The sequence below is a fragment of the Cinclus cinclus genome, chromosome Z (genome assembly GCF_963662255.1).
Source record: "Cinclus cinclus chromosome Z, bCinCin1.1, whole genome shotgun sequence".
Taxonomy (NCBI): domain Eukaryota; kingdom Metazoa; phylum Chordata; class Aves; order Passeriformes; family Cinclidae; genus Cinclus; species Cinclus cinclus.
The window spans coordinates 75,093,465-75,120,282 of NC_085084.1; positions in this window are offsets into that span (position 1 = coordinate 75,093,465).

A 26,818-nucleotide genomic window follows, 5' to 3' on the forward strand; every position below is an offset into this window, starting at 1 on the left:
CCCTTCTACCTGTGGGTTGCTTCTGCAGCTTACAGAGAACTACCTGGTTTCCAGACTGTTCTTTCTGCTCCAAACCCTGTGCTCTCTGTAGCTGCTTCATGTGAAGACTCTTTTCCAAAGCCTGAACTTGAAAATGTGCCTCAATGACCAGCATGTATTATTCAGGGACACATTTCTTTTAGAACAAACTTTAAAGTCAATACCAGGATTTAGAAAGTTAAATCACCAAGCAGTATGTGTGTGTATGTATGTATATATATATATACACACATATACACACACACACACACACACATTTTCACAGTCCTTGAGATTGACATCCTCCTCTCCTGTGTTTCTAGAGCTGGTGTTAAAGTGCTGTTACATGGACTGGTAGTGAAACGTGTGTACCAAAAATGATGCTTTTGAGGCAAAATTTGCATAAGTGGCAGTAAAAAGCTGCTGACTGTGTGCTCGTGTGTTCATGCCCATTTCTCCTACAAAGTGAAGATACATATTAACTGATGTGTTCTGTGAACTGGACTGAATCTGTACTGTAACAAAATAAAGCACTCTTTCATGCTATCAGCTGCATGTGGTTACTGCGTATCACATGCATGCAATACCTAAAGGATATTTTTATTTCATTTGCTCAGTAATTTTCCAGTGTGTCCTCAGGCTGCATTATTCACCAATTTGAGAAACAACTTTTTTTTAAGGTTTTCATCAAAGCCTTAACTCTGCCTCAGCTGGGCTTCAGGCAGCCAAAGGCTGTTATGTCCCAGTTATCCCTATTGTCTGTCTTTCTCTGTGGATGGGTGTTTCCAGCTTCAGATAAGTATGAATTTTTTAAAAAGTAATTTATTTTTGAAAAGAAATTTTGAAAAATAAGTTTATTCTGTGGAAATGCTTAATGCACTTAATAATTTAATTACTTAGGAAATGAGATGCTGTCAAGTGCTTTGTAAGTGTTAAATATAAAGTGGGATCTCTGGTGTGCATATGGGGTGCCTTGGGGCAGTGGGTGGGGAAGAAGTCTGGCTAAAGCTGCTGTCCTTGTTAATTTCTGAATAAGATCTGGACTTTCCTCACAGTGGGTCTTGCTTTCTCCTGCCCACAGAGCAGCAGCATGCAGCCTGTGGAAGGCTGATGGTAACAAATGCCTTCTGACCCAGGAGAAAGCTGCTGTTAAAACACAGGAAAACCTGGGTCCCAGAACAGCAGACAAAAAAAGGGAAAGAACTCCTGATAAATAGTAGCTTTTGGCTTTTCCCCTTAACTCCACCTTTCTGTACTTCCAGATGATCTGGTGTTTCAACTTTTTTCTCCCCTGACTTTGGGCTCTGGTCTTTTCTGTTTCCTGTTGCTTGGTGACTTCAGAAATAGTGTGGCCAGGAGAACCAGGGCAGTGAACATCCCCTTGTACTCAGCACTGGTGAGGCTTCACCTGGTGTTCTGTGTCCACTTCTGGGCCCCTAATTCAGTGGGGACATTTGAGGTGCTGAAGAAGGTCCGGAGAAGGGGAACACAGCTGGGGAAGGGTCTGAAACATAAATTCTCTGAGGAGCAGCTGAAGGAACTGGAGATGTTCATCCTGGAGAAAAGGATGCTCAGGGGGGACCTTGTTGCTCTAACTCCCTGAAAGGAGAGTGTAGCCAGGTGGGGGTCAGCCCTTCTCCAAGGGAGCAAGTGGCAGGACAAGGGAAAATGGCCTCGAGTTGTGCCACGGGAGGTTTGGGTTGGACATTGGGAAGAATTTTTCATGGAAGGGTGGTTAAGCTCTTGAATGGGCTGCCCAGGGAGGTCGGGAGTCACTGTTCCTGGAAGTGTTCAGGAAACAACTGGAAGTGGCACTTAGTCCTCTGTTTTAGGTGGTGGTTAATTAAAGCACATTCCCTTCTGATTTGATTCCCCATCGAAGCCTCAAGTAGTCTCCTCTTTTCCAGCAAATGGGTTTGTTAAAAGTACCAGCTTTGATGGCTGGACTGAAGCAACTGGTGGCCTGCTACAGCTTATAACACCTGGTTTGTTAAGGTGAACAACACCTGGTGCTAACTTGTCTTGAAACTTCTCTTTGCCAATTTCTAAAGCAAGTTTTTGTCCATGCAGCAGGGAGAACTTGCAGCTGAAGGTGATGATTTTACTAGTTCTCTAATATAAGTAGATCTTGTGAGCCCATGCTTCAAAGACTTGCTATCTCTGACTCGAGAGTTTTTTACAGTGAGAGTATTCTATACAAGAGTAATTTTCTCTTCTGGGCTCTCCGCTTGTTAAAAGAGTTGAGTTTGTGTTGCAGCTCAAAGAAGGAGCTCAATTTAGCTATTTATTTTTCCAAAGGTGTAGGCACCCATTATTTTCAAGGTTTATGTGTATATTATGTGATTAAAAGGGACAAGTGGGAGGAAAAAGAAAAGGTATAGTCATAGTATGATCAAATGAACAATGTACCAAAATGTTTTGGTCTTCCATGTGTTTTCTTGATTACCAATTCATTATTCACTTCATACTCATCTAGTGAATCTGATGTCTGCTCAGAAAGGGTTTGCCATCATCTAATGCACTAATCCTTCAAAATTTGTATTTTATTGCCCCTTTCTTTTATGCCTTTATTCAAATCTTGTCTTTTTTTCTCCCTGTGACATGGGATTGGTCATGAAGGTAGATGTTAGAGAAGTTTTTGTGGCTGTAAAGTACAGTGACAAGCAGTTTATAAGCTTTCTTTGTTACTGCCAGGGCATCTTTATAGATCCTTCTTTGTTTCCTGGTTGTTCAAATGAAACCAAATCATGTCTCAACGAGCTTTTAAAATCCCGATTTGACATCTTAAGCTCCTCAGGACCTCAGACACTTCTGAAAAATACAATTTAACTAAGTCATGAATAGGTTTTGCAGTGCTAAACAGAGCAACTTCTACACACTACAAAAAAACTTCAGACCTTGTGTTTTCAAAGAACTTGCAGAAGAAATATATCAAAGCCAGATTGTTTTTCCAAGCAGGAATCTTTCTGAGTACCCCACTCAGCAGTGGCTGTAAGCAGAGTCCCTTGCAGAGGATTCACACAGGTGCCTGAACAAAAACTGGTCCAAGGGAGCTTCCTGTTCTGGAAAGATTTGGGATTCCTCTGGTCTTTACCTTTTCTCAGTGTTCCTAATGAAGACATTACATGGATATGGATGCATGCTTCATTTCTCTGCACTCCCAGTGCAATTGGCATTGGCTGTGGGCCAGCAGCTGGGAATACTCGGTGCCTCTCAGGTGATGTGTGGGATCCATCCAGCCAGCCCATGAGCTTTGTATCCATGGCAGACCTGAGCCTCCTCCCCTGGAGCCTGCTCTCCCAACAGTCCCACTCTGTGGTTCAGGGAGACCCTCTGGGGCTGGGGATTTATCCCTGGAGCGCAGCACAGGAGGTGGGGGAGCTGTGCAGGGAGAGTCTGGCTCGTGCCCACCAGTGAACGCACTGCAGATGTGTCTGGGGCTGTGCCTGTGCCTGTGGGAGGGAGCAGCTGCTGCTCCCAAAGGTCCCACTCAGCATAGAGAGCTCTCTGCTCGAAACCAGGGGGTGTGTGTGACCTTCCTCAAGCTGGAACGTGTACACATAAAACAAGCCTGAAATAAAATGCAATTATAAACACATAATAACAACTGGGGTCTGTTTGTTGGATACGTTGCAAACAGGAAATGGTGCTAAATTCGTTGCGTTAGTAGATGCCTTGCTGCAAGGATGTTGACTGGTGTTGGGCTCTAACTATTGAGAGCTTCCTTCTGAGATCCAGCTGAAGATTTGCACATATTTTAATATACCCAAATCTGAGACGCTCAGCCAAAAACATCAGAATATACAAGCAGTACTGATATGCAAATAAATTTGCACATAGCATTTATAGACATTTGAACCAGCTCCTAACATTATATTATAAGAGGAGACAAAGTTGCCTTTTGATTGTATTGAAGTATCTTTCTTTTAAATTCTACATTCTTTCCTCTGGATGGAATGGACAGGACCTGCTACCAAGATCACATATAGCTGACAGCACAAGGGTTAAGGATTTGTGAGCCACAAACAGCAGATATGTCTGGCACATTTTCAATTTCTCTACATAGCAATAGAGAAAAGCAGCAGCCTTAATTGAAGTATGTCTTCTGCAGGTAATTGCTTCAGAGATAACTAGAGGTACAAGCAGTTTGGTGGCTATGCTGCTCTTAGAGTGTCTTTCAGGCTCTGTTTATCTGCAGCACAGAAAGGAGTTCAGAAGCCCTGTGGGGTTGCAGTAATGAATGAGGTTCAGTTCTGCTTGGTCCTCAGCTCTTTGCTTATACAGTCAAATGAGTCCCAGCTCTCTCATGTCAATGTCTCTGAGCTGCCCAGGACTCTGCAGATTTGCCACTTGCCTGTTTCAGATCTGCAGCCAACTGTCAAGGCTGCCGTGGGAGTTGCTCTGCTCCCAGGCTCTTCCCTTCTCCAAGGCTAGGAGCCTCATGTCCCTGGGCTTCCCTCTCTCATCCCTGGGGATTTATCAGCCTCATAAGGCAGCCTTACATGTGGTGTTCCTAGATGAGGCAGCCCATAGTGACCACTGTGGGTCTGAAAGTGAGGGAGACAACCGAGTGGAATGAGAGGTGAGGAAGTGCTGGTGTGTACTCTTCCCTGCCTGCCTCAGAGCTCAGGGTGTGCCCCAACAGGTTGGGATGGAGGCAAGCAGCTGCTCAGGGAGGTTGGATGTACAGATCCTTACAGTTGGATGGGATTCACCCCAAGGAACAGACAGTGATGGATAGATTCAGCCAGGCATAACCACAGTGACTCAGATAAAACTTTGGGAACTCGGCCAGTGCTGTGCCTGTCTTTAAGAAGGAGAACAGGGTACAGTCAGCCTTGTCTTGAATCCTGTGGAGGTGCAGGAAGTGCAGCCTCTTGAGACCACACCAAACATGTAAAAGGGCTGGAAGGCACTAGGGAATGGTTAAAGATTTATGAAAATCCAACCTGGCCTGACCAACAAAATTGCCTTCTGTGATGAAATGCCTCCTGTGAGGACTGGGAGGGGAGTAACTGTTCAGGGAGGCTTTCAACACCATCTCATCATTTTTGGGAAAGAAGCTGTGGAAGAGCTTAGCAACATTAGCAATACCATGTGAGGTGTGGTTTGAGGTCCCCTGGTTCAGAAAGAATGCTGAGGAAATAAGGTCCAGCAAAGGGCAGTTGAGATGATCCTGGACCTGGGGGACATGGTTACAAGGAGAGATAGAAAGGGCTGGGATATTTTAATTTAGGGAAGAGAAGGCCTAAGGGTCCACAACTACTTGGTGTGGGAATTACAAAACCAGCAGGTATCAACTAATCTCCGTAGCAGCAGATAATGCACCAGTGGGTGACAACATCAAACTGCACTTTTGGAGTTTCAAATTTAAGTTCAGGGAAATTTCTTCCCTGGGAGGGTGCTACAGCCCTGAAATAGACTAACCAGAAGCACTGTGGTAGCTCCATCCTTGGAGGTCTTGTGCACTGGTCTAGACAAAGCCACAGCTGACCGGATCCAGTGTTGGCAAAAAACCTTCTCCAAGTGGGAGGTTGAGCTGGATGGCTTCCAAAGGTCCTTCTCAGCTAATATTTCTGTAATCCTGTGATCAGCTTCATTGCTTGGACTGTGGCTGCTAAGCTGGATACTCCAACAAACTTCCTGCTCAAAAGGTTGATCAAATAGCAGGGAAACAGAGGGTGGTCTACTCATTTTCTTTGAGCAGCAGAAATTCAGTCCTCATAAAATTATTCAGCTTTGTCCTGAATGCCCCAAATTTTTACATGTTTGAGAAGCTTTGCTCAGTTCTTTCACAGGACTGGATTTAGATGCAGATTTTCAATGTCTAATTTGACAGATAAACTGGAGTTATTGCCAGCCAAACTGCCAGAATCAATACTTCTTTTGCAAGATGGTGACAACATCAAGCAGATAATGCACCAAGGGGTCTCATCCAGGCAGCAAATCCCAAGGAAAGTACCTGCCTGCAGTTTGGCATGAGGTATGTGGGGAGAGGCAGAAACTCTGCATCTCTGCCCACTGCTGCCAGAATAGCATGAGTTCAGATTTTTTTTAGCTTTTGCAACATCTTCTTCAAGTCCATGGATGCTATTTATAGTTAATTTCACTTCTTCATGAAGAAGACCCCAGTTGTGGATGTTTCTGTTAAACAAAAGGAGATGAGAAACTATTTTGCAAAACATGCATTTATGGTATATTTTCAGCAAATATATACACCTGTCGCTTTCTTCAAAGACAGGATAGCATATCTGCACTGGTGAAATTTTTGCCTTTCCTAATTAATGCACATTCATTTCTATGAATGAATATCAAGGAATTTAGTGGTGTAGCATGAGCTTGTATTCCCCGGAGGGATCTCTCCTGCTGTACTGCTCTGCACAGTAAGAGACTTTCTCATTTACAGCATAGTGCTCAGCATAGGTTCTTGTAGTCTCCTGTTTTTGTATTCTACATCATTTAAATCCAATAAACAAGTTGCCACCTCTGTCCAACCTGACTCAGGAAGAGAAAAAGGCTAATGCCGCTTCAGAAATTAGCAGCCAGAGAATCTACCTTAACAAACTCTTATTACTTCATAAGGAGAAACATCAGCCGGGATCACTTACACACAATCAAAAACATCAACAAAAAAGAAGAGTCAAAAAGCAAACTCAACTGCAATTCTGGTTTGCTAAAGAGTTGTACTCATATCATAAATTGTGGTAACTGTTTTTTAATTAAATTAAGTGTTCACATAGCTATATAATTAAAAAGCATGTAGGCGTTCTAAATTTCTTTTGAAACTACCCACCACTTTCAGTCTTGCTGTCTGCTTTAAGCCACAGGGCATGCGAACAAACCTTTCTGAGTCTTTGGGAAAAGGAAGGGGAAGTTTTAAAACAGGTGCTCCAAGTTATCAAAGGAGTGATTTATGGTAGCCACTGGAAACTGGATCTCTGGATACGCAGTGGGATGTGCCAGAGACAGGATGGAACAGAAAGGAAGGGGTAGAGCTTTGAACAGGACTCACTGAAAGCACAGACCGACCCCAGTGCTCAGGGAAACCAGAGGCTCTGAAAGCATTTGTTGCCTTTGGAAGACAGTTTGTTCTGTGTGACTGCAAAAATGTTACATCATGATAATTCCTGTTGCCTTTGTAAGTGATTGTAAAAATGTTATATTGGTTCAAGTCTTGTCTCTGTTTCCTCTGTTTATGTGGATGTGAGGTCTCCAGCTTTTATCACAGGACAGACCATGTGGATGTTTCAGTAAGCACCTAATATTTAAGTTGCTGAGTTCTCTAATGCATGAGTTGAACTTCTCAAGTTTTTACATGACATGCACCTTATTTATGTGCCTCTTATTTCTAGGACTGAAGGGACAATTCTTAGTCTCCCCTCTGTGTTTTCTCTTAAATGAGTGACTTTGCTTTCTTGCTAGCTTTCCTTCATGACCTGCTGTATCGCATGGTTCCTAAAACACCCAACCCAAACCAAAATGAAATGCACAGTATTCCACACAAGTCAGGCATTCCAAGTTGTAAAGAGTCACTACGTATCTACATTATCACTTGGCATGCTCTGAGATGGATAAGCTTCTCCTCGAAGTTGCAGGATCTTGTGCTGTGGCTGTTAAGAAGGTGATTTTGAAGGTGGGGAGATACTGTCAGTAAATCAAGTCCCATCTCCCGACCAAACCCTCTGTTTCCCACTGTGTATCATGTGTTCTGGCTAAATCAGGTTTTCTGGTAAGACATCCTGCCCTAATGTAAGGAGATGTCAGGTGACTGAAAGTCTTACACTTCTTTTTCATGCTTCACTAACTTCATTTGGAAGAGATTACTGTAGTGATGATACTGTACAAGGGCTCTACATTTCCAAGGCAAGTATCCTGACTGTAACTTCCAGTCATTGTATTGAGATACTTTCCCTCTGAAGATGCATTGACATTGTAATTAAGTCAATTCACTACTTCTTCAAAGACAGACTGAACTGCTTAAACTCCCTAAGAACATGTCTGTGCAGAAGAGCACTCACATTCTCCTGGCACAACTAAACTACTAAAATAAAGTGCTAGGCACCAACACAGCTCCCCATAAGGGCGTTATTGTTTTGGGGTAGAAAGAGACTTACTTTTCATTTCCTTTTAAACTCCCTCCAAAGGGATCTTGGAAGCTCTCCCAGTGCACTCTCCTGCCTGAGGGAGGATTTGGAGGGAGGTGAGGAACACCTGAGCCTTTGCAGTGGCTTCATCCCAAATGCCACGTGTAAATCTGGTGATGCTTGGGGTCCGTGATCCTCTTGGATGTGGGACATGAGCTTTTACAAGGGCTAACAAGGGCTCATGACAGTCCCTGCTGCTACTTACCCTTCTAGAAAAGACCAGACCCAAGACCTGCTGGGACTCCACTTTGCCCTCACAGCCCATGAAACACACTAGTCGAAGACTTTTACCACCACTTATACAGAATAGCCATTTTTGATTTAAACATCAAGGATAGTGGCCTCAGAGGTTGGTTCAGGTTGGGGTTGTTTTGGGTTTCTTGTAAGTTAAGAGCAACAGGATTATAAAGGCATGAAAGTTCACTGGAGCCTGTTTCAGCCTGTAAGTGGGTCACAAGACACAAGCACTGAGTGAAATAACACCCACACAAGTCAAATAAAAGGGTAGCTAACCTGTATTTAAAAGAATGATCTTTCTGGATGCCTTAGTCATAGATGTCTTACCCATGAAAAATTCCACACACCAAGCACTTAGTGGAGAACCAGCCGAAGAGTATGCCTCCAAACCCAGGTACAAAATTATCAGACTGACATTAGTAGTTAAATCACCTACTCTCAATGCTCCAGGGACCTGGGATGCATGCAGTTTCTATCAGAAATAATGAAATTCATGACTGTGAACCTTGGAAGAGGTACTTAGTGAGAGCTTTGTGGGAGAAAATCTTACCAAAGTATCTCATTTGGAAGTTGGCCCCTAGAGAAAACAAGAAAAATTCGACAAGCCAACAACAAAACCCCTGAAGAATGAGTGAGCAGGTAGCGCTGCGTGAATCCCTGCACGGACACCAGCTGACACTGCAGAGAGCACCGAGCTGAGCTGGGTTACCATCCACGCAGAGCCTGCACCGAGGTTTTCTCTTTGGTGCCGGCAATTACAGCCCAGGCTCTGCCGGCACCACAGTTTGCCTGTAATTACCGCGGAGGTTTGAGGCGTTCCGGTGGCTGTGTCTGGCTGCTGGGAGGCTGCAGGCAGACACAGCCGGGGCTGTAGGGGCTGGCTTTGTCTCTGGAGCAGAGGCTGCCAGGGAAGGGAGACACGGGAGCAGCATCCCCAAAGCCTGGAGGGGCCGGCTAATGAGCTAACAGAGCCTTCAGCCTTCTCCTTGCTGGGGCTGGCAGCTGGGGAGCTCTAACGTGGGTGCCCAGCCTTTCCCCCGTGCCGGTGCTGTCCCTCCCGCGGGTGTGTCCAGGTGCCCGCGGTCGCCCATCGGTGTTTTTCCCTAGCCACGCTGCCCAGGGCGGGCGGGCTGCCTGCCTCCAGCTGCTCCGTGTCCGCGCAGCTGCTGGGCTGGGGCTTCCCTGGGTTACTGCTCTGAGTTTTGACCGACAGAGACCGCAGTCTCTGCCTGCCACAGCAGCACAGCCCGGGATGAGCTCCCCTGCCTGGGCTGATCTGCCGAGCCCGTGCGGCAGCGGGATGGATAAAGGGCAGGGGCAGCGGGACGTGAATCAGAGCCATGAGTCACTCGGCTTTAACTTACCTCTGCCTCTCTGCTGGGAATCGGAGATAACTGCAGATAATGCAGTTACTCTCCAGCTCTGGGCTTGCCCTGTCATCATCCTGTGCTTTCATGCAGAAAGGGAAGAGAGCAGGGCATCTCTCCTCCTGCACAATTACCTGGTACCTGGACGTGTCTACAGAGTCCCGGGTGTTCTGTCCTCCCATCAGCAATACCTCTGGTTTATTTATTTATTTATTTATTTATTTATTTATTGACACAAAAGATCAGAATGGGATAATTTCACAGTGAAAATGGCAACAGCTCACATACAAGAGAGTAAGGCCGTTTGCACCTATCATAATGTTCTCCATGCAGTGTCCTGGCAGCAGACCTGGAGCTTCCTCACACAGGTGGTTTCCCCCCACCTATTCAAGCCTGAGTTTCAATGTGCCCTGATGCAGCAGCCCATGAGCAAACCGAGGGCAAGGGCCCCTGTCCCTGCAGCATCAAATCTACATCCCCCCACTCTGATGATATAAACGACCAAGGTACAGACTGCTGAAGATGCTTGGTAGCCAAATTCTGTGGCACCAGGGAGAAAGGCAACAGCACATCACAGAAATGTTTTCTGTGTTTGTCAAAATAACCTCATGTTTGTCAATCAGCTTGCAGTCAATGCTTTCATGGTCCCACAGTTCACGAAGGATGGGTGACTCTGGAAGTGCAATTAGTGGGGCTTTTCTAATCAGCTGTGGTTCAGCTGTTTTTGGATGATGATGAGAACAAAAAATACTTCTACTGCCCATAAATACAGACCCTGAAATCTGTGGGAAGTTCCCTTTACCAGTTGAAAATACACTTTAGGAAGAAAACTAAAAACTCTTGACCTTGAAATAGCTTCTAGATTCTGAAAGCAGCACATCTAGCTGCCTGTTACAGACCTTAATCACTGCTGTATTTTTCACAGCATGTAAAATTCAAGTAATAGAATCACTGTCCCCATTGCCATTCTTGCAACTAGAAGCTGATAAATAGAAGCACTGACCTCAGCTGGTTGATTTAACCCGATGAGTCATGGTCTTGGGACCACATATGCTTCCTCTGCTAATATTCTTGTTCCTATTTATTTTTTTAAAGTGTGCTGGCATGCTGTGTATCATATAATGGCTTCTCTAATGGACAATTCCAGAAATAGAAATATCCCACTGGTTCCCTCTCCTTTGTCAGGGCTTCACAGTTCCCACTTAGTCTACACAGAGCTGCAGCAGCTCAAAGAGATGCCAGGAGAAACAGAGGATGGGCAGAGCTTGGCTGTCGAGCAGTAAATTCCCCTTGAAGTTCTCTGTCTAAAAAGCAACCTGGCATATTCTTCCTTTTTGCATTACAGGGAGTTCAGCTGCAGAGAAAAGTGAAGCACATGTGGGCTCCTCCATTTCAGATCCTCTGGGAAGCCTTGTACCTGCCACAGCAGGGTTCTGCCCACAGCAATAGCTTTGGTGTTGATCTCAATGAGATTTTTCTCTGCAAAAGTCTCATGTTTTCATCACAGCTGAACAAGAGCTCTGAATCAGTCAGGTTGGCATTTCAGCCAGGGTGGTGGGCCACACAGACTCCTTGCCTTGGACTGGTGCCCTCCAGGCCTGGGCACCATGCAGAAACAGAATGGAAAACCCTTCTTGATCTCCTAGACAGATGTGGTTTGTAACTCAGTAACTTTGGAAGTTTATATTCACAGGTACAAAATTTAATTACTAGATGTGGCACTTGGTGCTGGAGTTTTGTTGGCATGGTGGTGTTTGTCAAAGGCTGTCCTTGATGACACTAGGGGTCTTTCCAACCTTAATAATTCCATGATTCCGTGAATGAATGCCAGCTGTCCTCATTGCTCTACCTGTGTTGTTCTAAACTGGTGAACCATGGTCCTGGGGCCGTGTGTGCTTTCTCCAACACCATCCAGATGGGTGCAGGCAAGAGTGACTGCACAGGAAAAGGATGAGATGAGGCTGGGCAGAGATTTGTGCTCAGCACTCCCAGTCACTCAGGTGTCCCAGAGCAGACAGGATCACAGGCCAGGAGGGGATGTGAAGGACTATGGCACTTTACATCTTGGACTGGGGAGAAATATCAAAGTGACTTATGGAAGTTGTCGGAAGTAGGTCTACCAGTATGTAATCTGGCACCATCATAAATGGCATTTGCTCAATGACCTTCCACCAGCCCTGCAATTACAACCTCAAAAAGACTGCAATCAATACAATTTTCAAAAGTTTTATCTGCATCCAGACGCATCCATTGTCCAGTGGCCTCCATGCAGGCAGGAACCCATCTGGTTTGTGAGAGAGAAGCTTGACAAAGCCCAGGTTGTCACATAAGACCCCAGAGGCCAAGGCTTTCACAGCCTGCAGGTGCTCCCAAGCAGTCCTGGCCCCCTGAAATAAAGACCTGATGGCATCTTTTTCTCTGCTGGTCTCCAACTGGGAGACGAAGTGAGAGGCAGGAGGCTCCTGCACCTCTGCCCCATTCCCAACTTGCCAACTGGGTGCATGCGACATAACTTGAGAGTCCCAACACATAGTGTGTTGCCTTTTCCTCTCCTTTGGGCAGATCCTGTGTGGTACTGCAGCTTCCTAAAGGAATGGAGCCGGAGCAGCTGCTTGCTGAGCTGTATTGTGCAGGTAGGGAATGATGGGTTTGCACCTGAGTGTCCCTGGATCCCTTTGGCACCAGGTACTTGTTCAGACTGATATTGGTAAGGAAGTCTTAAAAAAAAATAGAAAAAAAGAAAGAAGCTGATACAAAAGCTTTGGCTGCCTGCATAACTGCCACTTGGATCACACAAATGTCACTTAGACCCCTTTGATACTCATAGTGTTTATGGCACTTAGGGTCCTTCACTCCAAGCAAATTAATCCAAAATCAGACTAAGCCTTCCATTAAATATGACAGATTCATGATAAGGAGAAGGTTCATTAATTTCCCACTCTCAGAAAGAAATAAGCATACAAACATCTTTTGTGCTGATTCACTTCCACGTGGGAATTCACCAGGCTGGAGAACCTAACACACTGCTGATTCTGGCCCACAGCTGGACTTGTCTCTCTTCAGGCGTAACTTCACTCCTCCCTTCTCTGGATGGTAATTCTCTGCTGTCTGACTCTTTAATGTCACTGAAATGGGATTTGTATGGGGGATATTTAGCAATATTGCATTAGTATTTGACATTTCATCTCTTGGAAGTTTTTTGATGATGTTATTTGCAAGGACATTTTTCATCACTGCAAATTGCACTCCTTCAGGGGCAGTGTAGCAGTTTAATTTTCTGGGTCTGTCTCTTTGTCTCTTCCTCTCTATCAGGATTTCTGATGATTTATTTGATTCACAGGCCCTTTGGATTTCTTCTACTTGTTACAATGCACCTGTGTCTCAATGGCACAGAAAAACATTTATTTGAAGTAACAGCTCTGGCTTGCAGTGCTTTGGATATGATACAAAAATAGAACTGTGTAGAAAACATTTTTTATTAACTTTTTCAAAATTGTAGACCCCAGGTAGTTCAAGCTGAATAACAACACATTCTACCATAAAAAAAAAAAAAAAAAAAAAAAAAAAAAAAAAGAAAAAGAGGAAACCAAATATTGTCTGCTAGAAATGACCACTGAGGGAAGAACTGGGAGCTCTTATGAACGATTTTTGCTGCTTCACAGGTCTCCATATCACATGCTCTGAGGACTACAGAATTCAAGCATGCAGTTTTCTTTTCATTAGTCAGTTAGTAGCTTGCTAGCCTTAGACCTCTTTTCCCCCCAGGTTTATTTTTAGGGATTTTGTTTGTTTGTTTGTAACAATGATGTAGAAGAAATACAAAAACAAATGTTACAGCGCAAACACCTCAATGAAAAGATAGTCAGAAATGTTGCTGTGGCTGTGTAATGGAACTCTAATAAATGCTAGCTGCAGCCCAGGCAGTTAGTGATATTCTTGTTTTTCTGTGTGTTTTTAATTTTTTTTCTTCCCAAAAAAGGTTTGTAATGAAGGATTTCTAACTGTAACAAATGAAATTTAGGCAGAAACCTGTAAGAACAAAAAATAGTAATAATAAAGGATTCTGCATATACTGCACTGTTAAAAACTGACAGGTTAAACTAAAAAGTCTCACCTGAATATTGGACATCTGTATCAAGCATTGCAGAGACCTTCATGATCCACTAAGACATTCTGACAGTGCACCTAATTTCTGCCTTGCCCTCATTTAACAAGATGATTTTTCCTCTCTTCAGCACTTTACATCTGAGATTCCAAATGCCTTGGACAGGCATCTGCCATATGGAACCTGGGGATGAAGTTGTAATTTTTTGTCCTTATTTGACATGGTAGAATATGAAGACATATAAATATGAAGAACTCAAGAAAACCTGTTGAGTGAGAGCTGCCGTTGGAAATGGCACATCCCTTTCAGAGCTGCTTGAATTTACAGAAAAATCACTGCTGTTATGAGCAAAAGCTTTAAAATATCTCTTCCTTTCTTATTTTTTTCCAAGTTTAGAGAAATAGTTACTGACAGATGGCCTGCAGTGCTCAACACTCATTCAAGCAGCACTGAAATATTAGGAATTTCTATCCATGTGTCCAGGCACACAAAGACCCACATGCACAAGCAGAGAGCATTCTAGCCTGGGTTTTAACGTGATTTTTCAAATCAAAGCATACTTGGAGGCAGATGTCAGACCAGATTCAAGCTAAATTTGTAGGCTGAGCTCATCAGAAGAATGGTACTATCTGACTGCAGAGGATTATAATGATGAACATGTGTGACAAGCATTTTATTGAACAACGAGTAGACTGTTTAAAGGATTTGTCTGTGGCAAGTGCTTCCTGCAAGGAGAGGACATCAGACTGGATGTGTTATGAAATCAGGATGATCCCTCTGGTTCTGGTGGACTGTAGCCCATGCTGGATAAAGCAGAGGGAAAGCAGGAGCAGTGCCAGTACCCAGGAACAGGGGAGTGCTGGCAGCTGGGTAGCCTTGGGGCAGTGCTTCTCCGGAACTCCCTAATCTCTTAAAACACTTCTGTTTGCACAGCCCCTGATTAATGAGATCCTGACTAGGTGCTGCCTCTGCTATTTGTGCATTAAGGCTGTGGGCATTCCCGGCTGACAGATTGCTTTGGCAATGTTTAAGCAAGGCTTGGTATCTATTGCACAGTTATTTGATAACTCCTTGGTGCCAGTTCTCTGCAGAAAGGGTTCAGTCAGTGCTTTTCTTATCATCCTGGCAAGACAGTACACACTTGACTATTGTAAATAAAACATTCCGGTTTCTCCTATAGGTATGAGCAGATAAAGATTTTTGTGCAAAGATGAAGTTCAAATTGAAGAAGGTGATTTTGAAATGGTGAATGTCTCTATGTATGTGACCACATATTTAACCATGAAATCTAATGAATTCTAAGACACACAGAGGTGCTGCTGTAGGCAAAGGGAGGAATTGATTACTTAATAACAGAAATCAAAGAAAAACAAACACAGTGTCAGAGCAGACCTGATAAACACTGAACAATATAATGAGGGGGATGACTAATTTGCTAAAGAAATTTACAAAAAATATTACCTTCATGAGAAGCTCAAATATCTCTAGTGAGTGATTTATTTTAACCTTAGGATTTATTTATCTATTTATTTGGGGTCTTGTATGCAGTCAAGATCACCCAGTGAGTGTCCTCTGGTGTCATATATCACTGAAATTGAAACAAGTGTTGTTCTTGGAATTCCATGGAAAAGGGTCTTTAGAGAACTGTATCTTACGTATACCAAAACAATCTAAGGATTTTACCCTTAGGGGTTTGGAATATTAATATTTCTATGGAAAGGTGTAGTTTTGTGTTTGAATCTGAGACTCTTGGACATGTAATATTGACTTTGGTCTCTTAAAGTACTTACATAGAGTACGTATTTTAGACTTCTGCAGAAAATGAAAATTTAATGTGTGATATCCACAAACAATACATAGAAAATCTATCTTAGTGCATATTTTCTCATTTTGAATTTTAAATCTTGTTGATAATGGTCCTTTTTCCTCCTGCCTTTAGCTCTCCACCTTGTGTGTTTGAGGCAGTTTTGCTTTTGTTTGATGGTAATTCAAACTAAATACTTCTTAGGGGTTAATCAATTCTGTGCTCTGAGGGAAACACATTGCATCTGGGGAACTTTGCATCCTAGTTATCCTTGTGGTTAACCTATGAAAATCCAGGAGAAGCATAAATGGAGAGAAATCCCTGCTGATGGATTCACAGCTCTTAGCTTGTTTTCTCTCCTTGCTGTAATGATATAAGGTTTTGGAAAGGAGTAAAAAAATATTGGGTCAGGAGTAAAAAAATATTGGGTCGGAATAGTAGTTTTTTCATTATGGCTGCTCCCATTTGTGGTTGGTGGTCCAAATTAAAGCTGGAACAAAATATAGCGTCACTACAAATGACACAAGGCTGCACAGAGCCAAATTGTGACTGTAGCTCCAAGCCTGGTGTGACTCTTAATTTTCTGTGTAAGGCTCTATCCATCTTCCAAGATTTCTCTTTTTCAGCCCTTTTAGTCTCATATTTACTGCAGCACATTATGGAGGAGACATATGTAATGTGTTCCCTCTCTTGGGCTTTGCTTATGCAAAGAAAATCACTGTCACTGATGCTGCAGTGGAAGCAGCATGGATACATTCTTTCAAAGTAAGACAGCACCCTGGAAAAAATTGCTCTGCTTTTGAAGTAATTATTTCCAAATAAATTTGGAACAGTAGGCCCACCTGAGGACCATGATAACTCTGAGTTATTACTGTAATCATGCTGGTTAATTTTTCCACATAGAATAGTTCAGTTTAGCCTCCTTGTGAATGGAATTTATAATAGCACAGCCAGTGGTGGCTTGTCCTTGGTCTATTTTATACCAGCTATGTCCATGGGGGAGTCTGTGTAAAGGGCAGATATAAGATGAGAGAGAAGATTATAATATCATAATAAAAATGAAGGGTACCAGTTTTGTTCCATAAACACAACAAAGCACAAGTCTTGCCAGTGGATCTCACAATGTGTCAGGACTCATGCTGCAGTTTTTAAATCACAGCCTGAAATTTGGAAGCAGCTGGGGGAAAGTCATAATTCAGGTTAATCAGTCCCAGATACTTATTGCCCCACTTTTTGCTGTCAGTGGTAGCAGAATTATGTACACCCTACCTGAATATGATGGTGTTGTGTTTTTTTATTTACACTTTATTCTGTACCTACTGCCAGACAGTCTGTCCCCAAGCCATTAAAAAAGACCCATCAAGTCAGCTATAGGAAAACTTCAGAATAATGTAAACCTCCCACATCTGGGAATTTCAGGGAGACTGAGGGCAAGTCACAGCTCAGCAGGTCTGCATGAATTGCTGGATGTTGTCCAGCCATCCCCAGAGCTCAGCAGAAGATGGACACTGCCAGGGTGGCATGGGTCAGGGCAGAAAATACTGCTTGCTCTTGGAAAATGTGACAAAATTACAGATTGCTGAAGATGGCATTGGGATAAAATGTTAGGATGAAAAAATTTTGCTGTGTATCAACTGTGAAAGTGCTCCATGTTTCTGAAGATATGCTACTGAAGTTCAGTCCTGCTGGCCACACAATGCTACATGATCACAGGAGCATTTGGATCTCAAAAGCTAGATATTATTCCATTGGCCTAATCTGATACTTCTCTCTGTGTTCTCTCTTTTTCTTTGGGCTGCAGAACTTTCTCTGGGCTCCAGATAATTGTTCTGGTTTCAGCATTCTTCCCTTATCTGAAGCAACATAAAACAAGACTTTGGGCATTCTCTGGGAGGTGAAGTATGAAAGACATTGAGGGATATATTTAATGTCTACTGGGATATATTTAATGTCTACTCAGCTGGTGTCTGAGCAAAACACAGAATGCTATGATGCTATCAACATCTGACCAGGCTGCAAAACATAGTACTGCAGTTCCTATATATCAGTGCTGGGAGATTCATACTCCTGCAACTCCATTTAATTAGGGTTTTGATGCTTATATTGCATAAGAGGTGCATGACCTTCAGGAAGAGCAGTAGGAAAAAGCAGTGTTTCTCAGATGTGTACAGGAGAATGTGAAATATTGCCATCAGCCTCCAGAATGACTGATTCTGATTGTAGATAAAGATGACCCTTCCGTAGAGATATGCAGAATAAACCCAACACATATAGCACACTATCTTTTACACCTTTTGGCTTGAAATCAGAAGATACAAACAGTGGTTGGTTACATCACAAAACCAAATGCCAACAGCTGCCTATGGAAGCTTAGTAAAAGACATTGTTTATGAGCATCAGCTTTGACTCCAGCATGTAATCCATCCAGAGGCCAAATGCTCTGCAGCAGGAGCACCCATCATTCAGTGCTTTATATCATTATCTTGCAATTGATGCAGAAAATGGGGAAAACGGACACTACTGACTTTAGAGAGATTTAAATGATAGTGTTATATGGGAGCAAAGAAAGATAAAGCAGTCCCTTTCCATGCCACTTCAGTGTTGGTGTAACCCCTGATATGAACAGAACTGCTTTGATTTGAACAAGAAGTGATTCAGGTATAATCTGCTCTTTTGCCTTAGTGAGCTGTACAGATAGGCTGGACTTGTGGATAAAAAAAAAAAAAAAAAAAAAGAGATAATGAGTCATCAGAAGTTAGTGTATGTATATATTGGTAATTCCGATCCATATGCTTCTGCTAGAGTTAACCATAATGTTTGCATGGCTATTGGATATTATTTCCCCAGCAGAACTGATCACAAGGGAGAGTTGTGCTCTGAAATAAGGGGTCAGCACTCTGGGTGCTACGGGCCCCCTGGGAATTTTTCATGTCCCACTGGGATATAATCACAGTTTTGAACTGGGGAGTCAAAGGATATAAGTCTCGGAGATATCCTTCTTCACCCCATCATCCATCTTGCTGTTGTGAGCCAGCACCATTTCCAGAGAGCTACCTGGAGCTCAGAGGAGTGATTTGCAGGCATGTCTGTTCTCGGAGGGATAAGTAATGAACTGAGCATCATTCAAAGGCAGGTTCCTAGAAACAGGGAGAGAAAGTCACCAGTGGGGACAGAATTAGTTTCAAATTGCAGTGATTTTAGAAAGGGCTTGCTACTCTGTGACTTTTCAGTGGCAGGGCCACAGGGCAGCATTAGCCACATGGTGTCTTTCTTGAGCAGTGGCAGAACTTGTTGCACTCCCAAATATATTGCCACTGACATTTCATTGAACTGTGTGCAGGGTACCACCTAACAGGCTCACACTTCGAAGAGAAGATCCAGGGGAAAATCAGGATGGGAGAGATCCTCCTGTGCACTGTGGGTTATAACAGGGTCTGGCGAGGTGTCAGCCTGTTTGCCAGCAGTGCTGGTGGAAAACTCTCCACTCGCTGGGAGCTGCCCTTCCACCAGTCATGGCTTGCTCTGGGATTCCCTGACAGAAACAAGGTCACCAGCAGGAATCACACAGCTGGTTTTCTGCTCCTCATCCTGGAGTTCATCAGTGTGAAAGGGGTTGGGTTTTTTCCTCGTATGGCCTGGCTGACACCAGGCAAACCTTGCTGCTCTGCACAGGGGGTGTGCTCTGCAGTACCGTTCTCTTTGCATGGAAGCATTATGCATTCACAGAACAATTCAGCTCAGCTCACAGCGTCCTTCCCGTGCTGAAGAGACCTAAGGCACTGTCTGGTATCTCGTGGTGAGCCTGTCACTGCAACAAGTGCCTGTAGACAACCCTCTGCTCTAAACGCTGAGCTTGATTTAGTTATCAGCCCAGACATTGCCATCATGAGCAATCATCTTCAAAGAAGTGATAGGCAGAGCATCTGGGCCAAATTATAACGTGATTACCTGACAGAGTCTTTAATAAAGACAATACTTTAGAGACATTTTGGTTGATCTGAATTATCTCTCTTTATTTATTTATTTTTTTTGATTTAATTTTAGAACAGCGGTGCTGGAAACACTCTCCCCGAGCCTTGTACAGGGGCATGAGTCAGGAAAGGATTCTAGCTTGAAAGAAAACAGAGACACTGACCATTCCCTTTTGCAGTGCTTAAGGAAAGCAAACCTGAAAAAAGCAACTAAACACTTTAGAATGCAGTTTCATTTTTATAATCTTGAGGTTTCTATTAAAGGCAAAAGAACTTTATTAAAATATTAGAAAGGATCAGTTTAGATTAAAAAAGAATAAAAATTCACTACTCGTTTAAATCATCCTTGGAAATAGCACTGCCCGCTGAGCGAGAACCGAAGATAAAAGCGATACAAGGAAAACGTTTAAAGGACTTGAGAAAACCCCGATGTGCCCGAAAACTGTAAAACCCTGGCAGAGAGCAACGCCTGCTCGGCGGGGGCCGCAGATCCCAGGCAGCTCCCGCCGCGCGGTCCGTGCCCCCGCTCTTGCCCGGCCCCAGGTGTCCCGCCGAGGGACGGGGGCACGGAGGGAGCCCCGCCCGCCCCTTCGGGCCGCCCCTCGCGGCATCCCCGCGCTCCCGCCCCGCCGGGGCCGCCCCCGCCGCTCCGCGGGCCGGGCCGGGCGCACCAGGCGGGGAGGCAGCGGCGCCGGGCCGGGTGCTCCTGCCCCGGGCACGCCGGGCGGGTGTCGGGCTCGGGGCCCCGTCCCGCCGAGGTGAGTGGGGAGCGCGGCTCGGCTGCGGCGGGGGCGGCGGGAGCGGGGCTGCCCCGCCGGTGGCTTCGCTCCCGCGGGGCTGGGCTGGGCTGGGCTGGGCTGGGCGCTGCGCTCCCCCCAGCGCTGCCGCAGCGGGATGCGGGGGCTGCATCGCCCGGCGGTCGCTGTGGTCATCTCGCCCCGCTACCGGCATCGCGGGCTTCGTGCCCCGGCGGAAGGTGAGGGGCAGCTCCCTGGCCGCTGCCACCGGGGCTGCATCTGCCGGGGGCTGTGGGTGTCTCCCCCATTACATGGGGGGTCCGACTCCTGCGGGAGGGCAGGGTGCACCTCCCCACCCCGGGGCTGAGGCTCTTCATCTTACTCAGAGTTGTTTGTGAGGGGTAGCAGCCCCTCCTCCAAGTGTCAGTGAGGTGCCTCCCCCGTGATCCCTGGGGCTCCATTCCCAAGGGGTCTGAGGGTCGCATCTCCTCTGGAGGGGCTCAGGGAGATGCGTACCCCATCGTGCTGGGTGCTCCATCCCCAGGAGGCTGGTGAATTGGAGCAGTCCTTGCTCAAGGGGCCAGTGTTCTGTAGGTCAATGGGGCAGGTGATGATAGGGTCCGTTCTGCCGGGGTTGGTGGGGGCTCATTCCTCTGGGAGTCAGTGTGACATATCCCCTGATCTGGGGGTGCTTGCGGGGTCTCTGACCAGCCCTCGCTCTGCTAATCCCGGCGTGTCTGCCTGGGGGCCGAGGGGCAGCTCAATCGCCTGCTGTGACACTTCGTCCTGTCTCCCGGCGTGGATTAGGTCATGCTGTGACAGTGCCTGTTACTGTCTTGCAGTGCAGCAGGACCCGGGGATGCGAGGAAGAGGGGTTGCCGTTGCAGAAAAAACAGCAGCCACCCCCCACTTCCACGTACGCAGCAGTTTAATAAAATCAGACAGCATGAAGAATTGTGGCCGGCTTTTGCCCCCTAATCATCAGAAGGTAGTTCTCTGTGTCACTAAATACTCGCGCTCGCACAAAGCAGGCTGTGATAAATGCCGTGTTGCAAGCCGGGGAGCAGTTGCGGATGAGATACGTAAGAGGAAAACATCAAGAGCTGACCTCAGACTCTGAAGTTAACTGTGCTGCCTCTCCTTCGAGTGGCCTGGGGTACTCTCTTAAACCTGTCTCAGTTAGTAATATCTGACCGTTCTACGTGGCCGTAAAAAGCTCTGATGACCCTTTGAAGGTGCCATAAAGCTGTAAATGGGTTTAATATAGCCCATCCCGTTAACCTCAGTGCTTTCCCTCGGTATCCTTTTAATGAGCGGCCACGCTCGTGAATTTCTCTCAACGGGCTGTCAAATCTTCTCTGCTTCTGGCTGGGAAAGAGCGCAGTGAAGCCTTGGGAGAGGAGTCCAGAACTGCCTTCATTCCCTCGTCCCTGGGGGCTGCGGGATTTTGTGGGGGATTGACACAAGATGCTGGTGCGCTCTGGCCAGTGGGTGGCTGTGGGTTCCAACACTGTCCCTGCATCAGCGTCGTGTTTTTAGTGGAGACATCAGGACTTGAGCTTCGTTTTACCCCCGGCACAGGGGCAGCAGGAGCAGCTGTGATCAGGTGTTGCCGGAGTGCTCAGACGTCTCGGTGTAGGTTCCTCTGCCTTCATTTTGAGGCAAACTGTGAAGCCCCGTACACCCTCTGCAGCTCTCACCTTCGTGTGCAGGATGCATTTCCTTGCAAATACCATGCTAATCCCTCGGGATGACTCACAAACTTTTGTAGAGTGCCTTCTCCCTCTCTTGCATGGGTCTTTGCACTCGATGAATTATCTGGGTAGCCAAAGCTCATGGCACAGGGAAGAACAGCCTGCAATATTATTGAGTTAATAATTTTCTGAAAAACAAAATGCCTGAACACAAATAGAATGAAAAATGTGTCTTTGAAGTAGTTTTTTTCTTTAAAATTATTCAGTGCCTAGCCTGGAGGAAAGTTATTTTTTTAAAAAAACTTTTATAAAACTCATGAACATATTACAGAAGCAGAAAGGAATTATTTTATTTTATTTTATTTTATTTTATTTTATTTTATTTTATTTTATTTTATTTTATTTTATTTTATTTTTACGTGCTATCTTTTCTATGTTCCCTTTGAAATGTTGACAGCAGAATGCTAGTCTAGAACTCTTGATGTGTGAGTAGATGTTTAGTCTGGTTTACCAGCTCCTGAGCTGGCAAATGCGGCTGCCAGCAGCTCTGTTTTCAGCACAGCAAAACTGGGTCAGCCAGGGATGCCCAGGATTCAAACTGACTGAAATGAGTTGGAGTGAGAAGGTCAGAGTCCAAGTGATATTGCAAAGGATTTCCTAGGAATGCAGAGAGCTGCAGCTATCTTGTGTGTCAGGTATACTCCAGGGGTTATTTGGCAATGCTGGTGGCATCAAACCTCCATGTTGTAAGGGTCAAATCTGAAAGCTATTGCATATCTTCATGATATTGCCAGGATGTTTTACTAGCTTTTCAGTAGCTTTGTGAAATAGGGAACCTCTCTGGGGTGGGATTTTGGCTGGGTGCAAGAGTGTTGGGAGGTAAGAAAGGCTTTAATATTAGGTCCATCTGCCTTAGCTCATCTGTGCAAGAGTTGGGAAATGTTTCCTGCCCTCAAAATCCAAGTCATGACATCTGTGGAAAAAAAATCCCCCTTTTGAAAATCATAGTTCTTGTACACAGCACACTTTGTCTCCAAAAAGGACAGCTGAGTTACCCTAAATGAAAAGGTCTGGGTTTCACCAGGGTATTAAGTGAAAAGGTCTTATAATGCAGGCACATTTCTAAACTGTTCTGAATGTTGTTGCTAAAAGTAGCTTACGTACTATAGTTGTAGGCATTTTTATAGTAGCTAATATTTCTTGATGTTATTATTGTCTCCAGTATAGAGCTTGTTGTCTTGCTGGGTTTCCTGCAGGTGTTTGTGGGTGTTCTCTGTAGCATTCTTACATGAAATGGTTCAAACCACTCATTAAATCCATTAGACAAATGCAGAATTAAAAATAATTAAAAAAAAACAAAACAAAAAACCAAAACAAAACAAAAACAAACCAGAAAAAAGTAGTTTTAACTGAGCAATGTTAAGTCAGGAAATACAGAGGCTGAGGGTCCAACAGCAATATTAACTTGGCTGCAGTACACATCCTGTAAGCTGCTTTATGACATACACCTCATAATGTAAACAGGAATAAGCACATAGATTAACGTATGCAGAGAAGGACTAGAAAAGAGTGTTTTTCTGGATTTGCCCCCCTCCCCACCTTGTCCCTGTGGCAGCTGGGTCTTGCACAGAGCCTGGGGAAGCCTGGCACTGCCTTACACCACGCTGGGCAGCACGTCCAGCACCGACTCAGAAATACCCGGCTGCTGATGGAGTGGAAGTAGCAGCAGCAGATGAGTAATCTGGGGTCTGTTTCTGTCAAAACAATAGCAGGGTAATGAACTGCATTTTGTTGCCTAAGGTCTGAGCTGTAGCATGTATGATCCTTGAGCGTTCCCTCCTTGCCTCTCCCTGCTGGCATGTCTGGCCCTGCTGAGGCTGCTGTGGTTGTGATGAAGTGCAGTGACTTAGCTTTGGTGAACCTCAGCTTCTATTACCCACGTGCTACAGTAACAGCTCTCCCGGCTAATTTTAACTAGATCATGTACAAAAGTGATTAAATGAATATTGTTCTTTAATACAGATATGCAATGGACCAAGTAGTATTGCTCTTTCTATGATGTTGTCTTAATTAAAAACTATGTTATTAATATATTTCACTGAATTGATAAATTTAGCCTGAAGGTCAAATAGTCTAATATGACCTTCACCATGTCACAAGACATTATATCTTCTGCAGTTACCACTGCTCTGAGCTGGATATTTGCATGCATTGTGGTGTCATCTAGGGCAGAGTCTGTGGCCATTCAGCAGTGGCTTCCAGCCATGACAGAGGTGGTCTGGGTGAATAAAATTAATTTATGGGTACTCTCTAGGAGAAAATAATTATCCTTTTCTGTTTAAAAAGGGCTCCTAATCTAGTATCAGCACACTGATAGTGCTGTCTTGCTGTGACATTGTAAAGCTCTGCAAGGGAGGTGGGAGCACCTGTAATGCTGCAATCTAATACTTCTCCTGTTCTACCTACCTAAGGGCACCTCCTCTTCAGTGCAGCCTCCCAAGGATGCTGCTAGAACACTGTTGGAAGCCATGCTGTTGTGTTTTAATTTCATTATTGTTCAATTTGGCCAGCATTTTATTCATCTTCTCTTCAGTGTTAGACAGTTTGCAAAGGGAGTTAGTAGATGGGTGGGTTACAGCACTTACTGTATGCACTTAATCTAAATTTCTCTCTAAATGGAATAGTATTAAAGTAATTTGGTAAATCTTTGAAATTACAGTAAGGCTCCTTTTGATAATTGACTTCCCTCCTCCCCCCCAACTAACTGTGTTTATTTAAATTATCATGACTCACACAGAAGGGTTCAAATCAAACAGAGTATCTGAATCCCGCTGGGTTTTGGTTCTGGCCATTTTTGCTGTGTGAGAAGTGAAGGTAGGCACCACTTTGGGGTCTCACCATGGTGAATTTCCAGCTGTCCCCTGTCAGCTCTCACAAGTGGAACAGTACCTGCCAGGATTTGTGATGGGACAGTACCTGACAGGATTTGACAGAAAGAACAGCATTGAAAAATGAGAAAACCATGGAAAATGGTCTCTTAACTGCATTAAAGACTTGTGAAACTTCTGTCATTTTGCAAAAAACCCTGTAATTTTTACACATTGGAGCTGTCCTCCCTGAGTCAGACTGGGAAAAAGACCTATTCAATGTTACATTTTAATCATATACGACACAAAGACTTTTGCTGTGCTGTTTAAAATCCAGTTTTCTTTCAGGCTGTGTTCTGCCGGGATGTTTTCATCCAAAATGGACTGCTGAGGCTGACAGGAACAGTCTGAAAAAGCAGCTCTAACCTTCCTTCCTGACACTTCAATAGTGACACCCACTGTGGGAAACTAGGGCATAAATGCATTAACACTTGTAAATGGGAAGAAAATCCTCTCCATGATGGAGACCAGAAGAGAGTGATTCCTAGATTCATGATACAAATTGGTTCATTATTTATTTCAATCAAAGTCTGTAGGTGCTGCCACAATGAAAAGTTAAAGTGCACTTTACAGAATACATGTGAGCTGACACCCTGCCAAGCCCAAAGCCTTCCTGACCTACAAAATGAAGGAGAGCTTTGATGCTTGCTCCACTCTCTGAAAAGTCTCAGACAAATAGGCCTTGTCCAGAATTTTGACAGAGGTAAGACCTCCTGAAACAGATGCTAAATCCACTGTGTTCACTATCGCCTTCCAGGGAAAATAGCCTGCTTTTTCATCCTTGTATTCCAGATCTGCATGAGAGCAGCCCAGCTACTTGATGTTCTGTAAATACTTTGGACTTCACTAGGTATCCTCTTACCTGTGCCACCATCCTGTTGCATGTTGTCTGCAAGTTTAGCAATGTTCTCATCTTCCCAGAAGGGTAAAAGACAGCTTGTTTCCTGCTGGAGCAGGGTTTTTCCTCACAGCAGAGATCCTCCATCCCTCTCATCATCTCTGTGTCCCTCCTCTGGGCTCACTCCAGCAGGTCCCTGTCCCTCCTGTGCTGGACCCCAGCTCTGGATGCAGTGCTCCAGGTGGGTCTCAGCAGAGCAGAGCAGAGGGGCAGAATCCCCTCCCTGCCCTGCTGCCCACGGGGCTCTGGATGCAGCCCAGGACACGTTTGGCTCTCTGGGCTGTGAGTGCCATGGCTGGGGAATGTCCAGCCTCTCACCCACAGCATCCCCGAGTCCTTCTGGGCAGGGCTGCTCTGGGTCTGTTCATGCCCAGCCTGTGCTGATACCGAGGGTTGATCCTACCCAGGTGCAGCACCAGCACCTGGCCTTGCTAAACCTCACCAGATTCCCATAGGCCCACTCCTCCAGCGTGTCCAGGTTCCTCTGGATGGCATCCTGCCCTTCAGGTGTGTGAAACCACCTCACCTTGGTGTCATCTGCAACCTTGATCCCTTTGTCTGCATCATAAATAAAGATAATTAATCACACTGGTCCTTGTATGGACTCCTGAGAGATTGCACTCGTCACTGATCTCCATCAGGACTGAGATACTGACTACTACTCTCTGGATGCAACCTTCTAAACAGTTTCTTATCCATCTAACAGTACACTCATCAAATCCCTCTCTCTCCAATTTAAAGAGAAGGGTGTTGTGGGGGATCATGTTAAAGACTTTACAAAAGTCCAGATAAATGACACTTACAGTCCTTCCTTGTCTGCTGAAGTTCTCATTCCATCACAGAAGGTCACTGGGTTGGTAAGGCAGGACTTACCCTTGGTGAAGCTGTGCTGGTTGTCCAAAATCATCTCCTTGTC